Source organism: Coregonus clupeaformis, chromosome 29 (assembly GCF_020615455.1).
Source record: "Coregonus clupeaformis isolate EN_2021a chromosome 29, ASM2061545v1, whole genome shotgun sequence".
Lineage (NCBI taxonomy): Eukaryota > Metazoa > Chordata > Actinopteri > Salmoniformes > Salmonidae > Coregonus > Coregonus clupeaformis.
Window position 1 is genome coordinate 53299599 of NC_059220.1, and position 9353 is coordinate 53308951.

A 9353-nucleotide genomic window follows, 5' to 3' on the forward strand; every position below is an offset into this window, starting at 1 on the left:
TCCGGAGTTGTTGGATCAGGTTCAAGTCTGGGCTCTGGCTGGGCCACTCAAGGACATTCAGAGACTTGTCCCGAAGCCACTCTTGCGTTGTATTGGCTGTGTGCTTAGGGTCATTGTCCTGTTGGAAGGTGAACCTTTGCCCCAGTCTGAGGTCCTGAGTGCTGTGGAGCAGGTTTTCATTGAGAATCTCTCTGCACTTCGCTCCATTCTGATTGGTGGACGTCTGCAGAGATGGTTGTCCTTCTGGAAGGTTCTCCCATCTCCACAGAGGAACTCTAGAGCTCTATCAGTGACCATCAGGTTCTTGATCACCTCCCTGACCAAGACCCTTCTCCCCCGATTACTCAGTTTGGCAGCCAGCTCTAGGAAGAGTCTTGGTGGTTCCAAACTTCTTCCATTTAAGAATGATGGAGGCCACTGTGTTCTTGGGAATGTCAATGCTGCATAAATGTTTTGGTACCCTTCCCCAGCTCTGTGCCTCCACACAATCCTGTCTCGTCGCTCTACGGACAATTCCTTCCACCTCATGGCTTGGTTCTTGCTCTGACATATACTGTCAACTGTGGGACCTTATATAGACAGGTCTGTGCCTTACCAAATCATGTCCAATCAATTGAATTTACCACAGGTCGACTCCAATCAAGTTGTAGAAACATCTCAGGGATGATCAATGGAAACAGGATGCACCTGAGCTCATAGCAAAGGGTCTGAATAAATATGTAAATAAGGTATTATTATTATTATTTTTTTATACATTTGCAAAATAATCTATAAATCAGTTTTTGCTTTATCATTATGGGGTATTGTGTGTAGATTGATGAGGAAAAAAATAATATTTAATCAATTTTAGAATAAGGCTGTAATGTAACAACATGTGGAAAAGTCAAGGGGTCTGAATACTTTCAGAATGCACTGTAATATAAATACTAATACTAATGACACAGAGTACAATACCATACATTTGACTGTATTATACTGTAAAAAAGTAAATGCTACCATAATTGGAATGAATAAATGGATGAATAAATTGATGAATGTATGTATGAAATTAATTGAGGGCTTTGTATTTCACAGTATTGGTGCAAGCAGGTTTGCTGCTAGGTAGTGTCTACACATTACATCATCTTAATGAATATTTTGTGTTTTACTGTATATCACTTGTACTTCTAGAGGCCTTAACAAAGTCTTCCAAACTGGAAGCGACTACAGAGCAAAACAGACCGAAAGGACATGGCAAAATGCTAAACCATTTAAAGTTTAAGGTCATTTTAATAGTTTTTTCCCAAATTCTTTACACGTTGAAATACATTTCAATCAGGTGAAAAGATAATCAATAATTTCAATGAATCAACAGTTCAAATAATAAACAATTATATCAATAAGTAATTAAAGCAAGGGAAAAAAAGTTATGTCAAAAACCTATCTGTCAAAAAAACAATCAATAAAAAAAGGAGATTGTTTCAATGTTTGTTTTTCTATTTGTTTGTTTGTTCCACAGTGTCTATTGGGAAGAGAATCTTGCCTGTTTGATTTTGTAGTTTTTGCTTGTGTGATTAGTCTGGAGGAGTTGTTGATGGTCTGTCTGTGTCCTTGTGTTGGGGGAGGGGGAGGGGCAAGGGGTGGGGTCTGGGCTGACAGTGGCTGGATGGGGGTGGCAGTTGTGGTGGCCGCTGCTGTTTCCAGGGTTTGGCAAAGGGGGTTGGTGCTGGGGCTGGGACTGGAAACCTTGGTTTGTAGCTGAGTCTAGTGCTGGGACTGGAGAGCGGGAACCAGGAGCCAGGAAACGGGAACTGGGGCTGGTGCAGATTCTGGGTCTGTAGAGGGGAGGAAGGACAACCTGAGGAGAAAGCAGACGCGCAAGGCAGCCCTAGACCTGGAGGTCAATGGTGGCACTCCCGTGGTCTGCTCGCTTCGGGTAAAGGTTAGATGTTGGGTCCCTCCTCCACACCTCCTCTGGTGCTGGTTCTAGGACTGGGTCTGGTGCTGGAACTGGGACTGGTGTTGGATCTGCAGAGGGGAGGAAGGGTAACCTGAGGAGTGAGCAGACACAGCTGGAGACCCAAGAACCAGAGATCAGTAATGGCACGCCCCTGTGGCCTGTTCGCTCTGGGCGTAGGTCTACTTATTTGGTCCCTCCTCCAGGCATCATCCTGTGTTATGTTGTTTGGAATGAAGCTTGGGCTGGGTCTGGTGCTTGGACTGGTGTTGGATCTGCAGAGGGGAGGAAGGACAATCTGAGGAGTGAGCAGACACACTTGGAAGCCTAGGACCTGGAGGTCAGTGATGATACTTCCCTGTGGCCGCTATCATTTCTTAATGAGCATTGATGAAAAACAAGGCCAAATCAGGAAGTGCAGCCGCCCTTTAAAGAGTAGTGCTCGTCGCAAGGAAGAGAGGCGAGAATGACCAGAGGAAGGATGAATGGCGCCTTATAAAGAGGGAGGAGCTCACCTGATTCACCACTTGACCTATCTGTCTGCGTCAAACGCTGTGTGATAGGTTCTTTCTTAAGTAGTCATCCCCGGAGTTGATCCCAATGTGATTCATCGAAACATGTATTTGAAAAAGAACCTACTGTATATGACTACTAAGATAAACCTACGCCTACCTAAAATAACCTACGAGTAGAACAAATACCGTTGACTACTCCCCCACTTTCAGAGGGAAAATTGGTATTTGAAGATAAGGAAATATGAACTGGAGTCAGAATAATCATGTATTCTTAGGAGTTGGAACTTCCTCATGGTTGACAATGACAGATCCTTCCAATTAGCAGTTTTTTCCCCTCCTATACTTTGAATCCTGAGGCTATTGTTTCAAGTTCCCTCAGTCTTAGGAAGTAGGCTAGAAGCCCTTATGGATTTTGTCTTTAAGTACAGCTGTGCATCCCCGCGCACAGGTAGCGGAGGGTGGGTTAAGTTGAGCCAAAGGGTTAGTTGAGCCACCCCTTGTTTATAGGAAACCATACACACAATTAATCATGAGACCAAATATTTTGAAAGAGTATGTGAAGGAAGAAACCACATTGAAAAAGATAGGTCTAAAAAACATAACATTATGACTATAACTACTTTTCCCTGAAGGAGGGAAGTGAGGTATAGCAAAACTATGGGAAGTCGCATTCTCGAAACTTCGATAGAAGAACAAAATTCACGCCTGACAAGGCCAATGAAAGCCGCGCCTCACTGGAAGCCCCGCCTTCCACTGGTGATAACCCTGAGGCCAGGATTCATTCCTTCAATTAAGAATCACTCTTTACCGAGCCCAGAACCGGGCGGTGCGGGGCCAAACAGGTGTTGTACCTCATTTCCCTCCTTCAGGGAACAGTAGTTATAGTTATAATGTTACGTTTCCTTTCAGTCAGTACCCTCAGTACAACAAAACTATGGTAAAATGTAATCCCACGCCAAGCTGCCCCCAACCATCAAACCATTAAATTAAACCTAGACTCCTGGTCGAGTGGAAGCGGACACCGCTAAGTAACCCTTGCTCCGTGCTGCTATATGCCAGGGAGATAGCCTCCACAATCCAGTGGGAGAGACATCTGCTTAGAGAGCGCCCTGCCGCGAGCTGGATTAGCAAAACAGACAAAAAGCTGGTCAATGTACGTGCGTAAAGCTCATACTGTACACAGGGCTAGTAAAAAGGGAAATAGTTCCAAAGCTAAAGACATGTAGGACATAACCATGACTTTCGAGGCGAAGGCCGCATTCGGACGCAACGTCGCCTCAGAGTCACCAGGGGTGAACTGAGTATAGGAAGGGTGTACGGATAACGTGTAGAGGTCCCCAACACGTTTAGCTGAGGCCAAAGTCATCAGCAGGTAGGTCTTGTTGAGAGGATCTTCAGATCCACCGAATACAGAGGGTCAAAGGGGGCCACACACAGGGCCTCCAAAACCAGGGCCAAATCCAATGTGGGCACAATAGGTTTAGAGACCGTCTGAGACTGCGCACATCTTTCAGGAACCGCACAACTAGGGGGTGGGCCCCCGGTGTGACTCTTTCAATTCCCACCTGACATGCCAAAATAGCGGGCAAATACACTTTTAAAGTGCTCATAAAGCTTCTGTAGGAACATTAGGATGTCCCTCACAGAGCACTCAAAGGAACAAGTCCTTTATCTTGGCACAAGAGCTCAAAAGCCTGCCACTTATACAGATACAACCCTCTTATGGAGGGTGCCCTTGCAGACTGAATAGTAACAATAACGTTTGGAGGTAAACCTCTAGCCATCAGATTGGCCCTCTCAGGGACAAGGCCCATAGGAACCAAATCTCCGGTTTCGAGTGCCAAACCCGCTCGTGTGCCTGTGACAACAGGCGTGAAAAGGCGTGAGGCGAGAGGGACAGACCGAGCAGGAGGACCAAAAACTCATAGGCTATCGCCTCGTAATGGAACCTCCGGCATTTCCTGTGGGTACATGGGAACGTGAAAGTACGTGTCTTTCAGGTCAATGATGATGAATCAATCGCCGGGACGCACAGAACGTAACAGCCTCTGGTTTGTGAGCATTCTGAATGTGCAAACTCTGAGATGCTTGTTTAGGGAACGCAGGTCTAGAATGGGACGTAGGCCTCCCGTCCCTTTTCGGAACCAGACAATACCGACTCTACCAGCCGTCCTGGATTTCCGAGACAGGAACCACTCTGCTTCGGTAGTAGGGAGGATATTTCCTCCCTTTACTTTTGCCTGAAGCCCGGTCCACTCTGGGCTCGGGGGCTTCGGCCAACAATGACGCACACCGATAGGCCGTGCCACTTGGGGGTACTGCTGTCACAACGATGATTGGGGAACCGATGCCACCTCCCCCCATCTCCGGGAAAGGTGCGTGGGGGCTGTCTCCTACCCTGCGCCACGCAGACTGCCGCTGCCACTAGTGCTGGGCCGAAGGACCTTCGAGTGAGAAAAGCGTGCAGCGCCTCTTCCGTCTTACATTTTACATTTTAGTCATTTTAGCAGACGCTCTTATCCAGAGCGACTTACAGTTAGTGAGTGCATACATTATAATTTTTTTGATATTTTTTGTTTTGTTATTATTATTTTTTATACTGGCCCCCCGTGGGAATTGAACCCACAACCCTGGCGTTGCTAACGCCATGCTCTACCAACTGAGCTACATCCCTGCCAGCCATTCCCTCCCCTACCCTGGACGACGCTGGGCCATGGGTCTCCCGGTCACGGCCGGCTACGACATAGCCTGGATTAGAACCAGGATCTCTAGTGGCACAGCTAGCACTGCGATGCAGTGCCTTAGACCACTGCGCCACTCTAAGGCACTGCCTCAAACCGGGCCTGCATGGCCTCCAAGGCCGACCCGAACAACCCCGCAGGATAAATCGGCTCATCAAGGTAAATCTGTCTGTCCCTCTCTGGCACCTGCGAGAGCGTCAGCCAAAGATGAGGCTGTGCCACCACAGTAGCTTCCATGCTTTTACCAAGTGCCAGAGCGTTGCACCAGGACATGCGCAGAATAAAATCGGCCATAACTTGAATCTCATCCAAGATGTCTGAGTGGGGCTCTCCGGTGGTCAAATCCGCTCCCAACTCCACCAGCAGCTCAGCCTGGTAGACCTGCAGCATAGTGATGGATGACAGCGATCGGGCAGCCAGCTCCTTCACACGATACACCTTATAGAGTTGGGAAGCCAAAACTCGACAACGCTTGTTAGGGAGCATAGGATTAGCGTTAGTCCTTCTCATCAACCACGAAACACCCGGAGTCCGTTAGAGACGCCATGTCGTTATCCATACCTGGGACCTGTGCATCACCGTGGAAGACCGAATCAGCTAGCTCACTATCGATCTGCTGGGAGGCTAGTGTGAAGGAAAAATTTACCTTAGTTGTAGATTGTAGAATAATAGTGATGCTTGATCCATGCCTCCCACTGCAAGAGAGTCCCAGAGCCGGAGGAACCCGAGACGACTGTTGCTGGAAAGCGGTAAAGGCACTGCAGTAATTCTGGGCCTGGTATTATGCCTGGCCCTGTTTATATTACTAGTGTCCAGCTCACCTGCATCAAGATGGACATTATGGGATAAATACCTTTTTGTCCCTTTCTTTAAAATATGCCAAAGCGGTAAATCCGTCGTCCGGTTGGGCATGCACACACACTCATTTCACCACAAAAGGGGGAATCCCTTTTGGTGTTGTACCATTTGTTTAGGTAGATTATATGGATATGCGTGACTGGATGAGTGAATGGTGAAAACAGACAAAAAGGTGGAAAGATTGACCTATATTTGGACTTGGTCTGTGCATATGCTGAGGTAATCTTAAAAAATGACACGTTAGAGAATACAACTATGACAACTAACAATAGTTATTTCCCAGTTTTCAATAGCTCCCGTTAACCCCCTACGTTAATAATTACCAACCCCCCTATAGGAGCTTTGTGCATGTTAAGGGAGAGATGGTGTGATTATTTTATGGGACACAGCATGTGTAAGTTAATCATTAACATGACAGAGCCATATTCCTTTTATAGTATAACTTTACACAATGTATTGGTGCAAAATCTGTGGGAGCAAGGCTTACCCACGGTTACCACAACAATGGACAGGATCTTGTTATATTGGGTGTGTAACTCCCCACATGAGATGGTTAAAAACTTCCCCATTTGCTCCTAGAAGCAAGAGAGCTATTACTGAGGCTGAGAGGTTCTTTGCAATTGCATTTCCAGGGTATGGGGTGGCGAAATTGGCCAGAGAATCCATAAATATGGCAGCCTCCCTAGAAGAACTGGTTTATGAAACTGCGGAAGGCCTTACCAGTCTCAACTCTGAAATGGTAGCTATCAGAACTGTGGCTATGCAGAATTGTGCCGCTCTGGACTACCTTTTGGCTGCCCAGGGAAGTACGTGTGCTGTCAATGAACTGAGTGCTGCACATACATACCTGATGAATCAGAACATGTTGACACTTTGGCTGATCTGATCAGTAAGGAAGGTGCAAAGTACCACGATTATAACCCTGTTAACATGGGAACCCTGACTTGGTTGTCAGACATGTTTGGGTCTTGTGGAGCGACTATTGTACAATGTTTTCTATGCCTTCATGTTGTTAGTTTCTATTGTTGTAATAATATGATGCATTAAGTGTCTGTGTAGTGTCTGTACTAAGCAGTTAACTACCAAAATAGTGATGTCACGAACTGTCCCACTGTCGGCTGAAGATGACTGTCTAATAGGAGATGACTCTGCATATTGTCATAGAAATTATCCTGACCTATATGATTCTGACAATGATGATGTGTATGTTAAAGCATTAGCTTTAATGCCTTACTCCTCCACTCCTAACCATGACCTACCAGAAGGGAGATTTCCCTGTCTGTTCCAATGTTCCTATAGAGGACGGGGGGGTTGTATGTCACTTGGATACATATATGTATGTTTTATATAATAGATAAGCTTGCCAAGAACACTCAGCAGAAAATAGAATTCTGATCCAAACCAGATGTTCCTTGCCTATATAAGTTAAAATGTATTAGTATCTAAGAAGAGTCCAATACTGGCTGCATCCAGAAAAGGTCTCCCCTGAGCAGGTCACTATTGAATAAATCCTGGGTGAATGCTTAAAGGTTTTCTCGACTACAAGAGCTGATTTTTCTACAACACTAGTTCCATCTCCTCTGACCAAGCCCCAAATCCGTCCCCATTTCCTGCAACTCAGCCTCAGCCGAGGTACTGGCCTCCAGGAGAGAAAGGTCGCCATCGGTAACCCTGAGCTTTCTCAAGAATGCTACACATCTATCAAAGGAGTTTGCACACAGCGCTGGCAATGTGCATACGGACTGGTTCAAGCGAGGGCCGCCTGACCGTGCTCCAAACTGAGTCAAACAACACAGGAATCGTGAGTATCTTAGGGAGAAATAGTATAACCGCATTACTGGGGGAATGGTCGCGAACCCAAACCTGACCTAGCCATTTTTAGCCATCTTACTCATTGCTCAAGGAAATTGAAGAATAACTAGTTGTTCGTGATTAGGAAACTATGAGAACAAATACAAACTCCAGCACACAACGTCCAGGGGGTGAGCACGCTCTACCATCTCATGTTCCAAAAATGTTTGTTTTTAGTAGCGTGAATCGTTCCTGCTCACATAGAGGTGAAAAGTGGAAGAATGAAAGGATTTAATCCAGGCCTAAGGGTTATCACCTGTGGAAGGCGGGCCTTCCAGCGAGGCATAGCTAAAATTTCAAGAACAAAAATGTCAGTGAAATCACAATAGTGCAACTCCCCATAGTTGTGTTGTACTGAGAGAACTGACTGAAAGGGAACAGATTTTCACAAATGAATTTATGGTGTTATAGGTTTCATGATGTTTGTATCTACCAAAGTAGATTGTTTTAAGATTGTTTTATACATCAGTTGGGGTCGCTATAAGCTACAATATGAGGTCCTAAACCTAGCACGAAAGTGCATCCTTGTAGCTGTGTTGTCAGAGCTGGCGTAGGTGTGGTGTGGGAATCAGATGCAGGATGCAGAAGTAGTCCAAAATACTTTAATAGAGTCCACAGAATGAACGGCTATAAACAGAGCCGGAGGCACAAGAAAAATAACGCACTCAGCGTAATAAACAAAAACGCACAATAGTGCGGACTCTCTACAGAAAAATGAGTACAAACTTGATATGGAAACACCTGCTGACAAAGAACAACTACACACAACCACAAGGCAGAAACAACAAGAACTTAAAGGACACATAATCAAGACAAAATGAGAAACAGGTGTACCAAAACAGACCAAACGAACACAGAAACAACGAATGGTGGCAGCTAGTACTCCGGGGACGACGACCGCCGAAGCCTGCCCGAACAAGGAGAAGGAGCAGCCTCGGCAGAAACCGTGACAGTACCCCCCCCCTTGACGTGTGGCTCCAGCCGTGCGCCGACCCCGGCCTCGGGGACGACCAGGAGGACGCGGAGCAGGGCGCGTGGGAAGACCACGATGGAACTCAGTCAGAAGAGACGGGTCTAAGATATCTCTCCTAGGCACCCAGCACCGCTCCTCCGGACCGTACCCCTCCCACTCCACGAGATGTTGGAGACCCCCCATCCGTCGTCTCGAATCCAGGATGGACCGAACTGTGTACGCCGGAGCCCCCTCGATGTCCAGCGGGGGCGGAGGAGTCTCTGCTATCTCACAGTCCTGGAGTGGACCAGCTACCACCGGCCTGAGGAGAGACACATGGAACGAGGGGTTAATATTCTTATAATCAATAGGAAGTTGTAATCTGTAACACACCTCGTTCAACCTCCTCAGGACTTTAAAAGGCCCCACAAACCGCCGACCCAGCTTCCGGCAGGGCAGGCGAAGGGGCAGGTTTCTGGTCGAGAGCCAGACTCGATCTC

General features: G+C 46.7%; 1 non-coding gene across 1 annotated transcript; it reads right to left on the reverse strand.

Annotated features, from left to right (window-relative positions):
- Positions 1–5048: 5048 nt before the first annotated feature.
- trnaa-agc lies at positions 5049–5131 on the reverse strand. Its single transcript has one exon. It is a non-coding gene; the product is annotated as a tRNA-Ala (tRNA).
- Positions 5132–9353: the final 4222 nt, after the last annotated feature.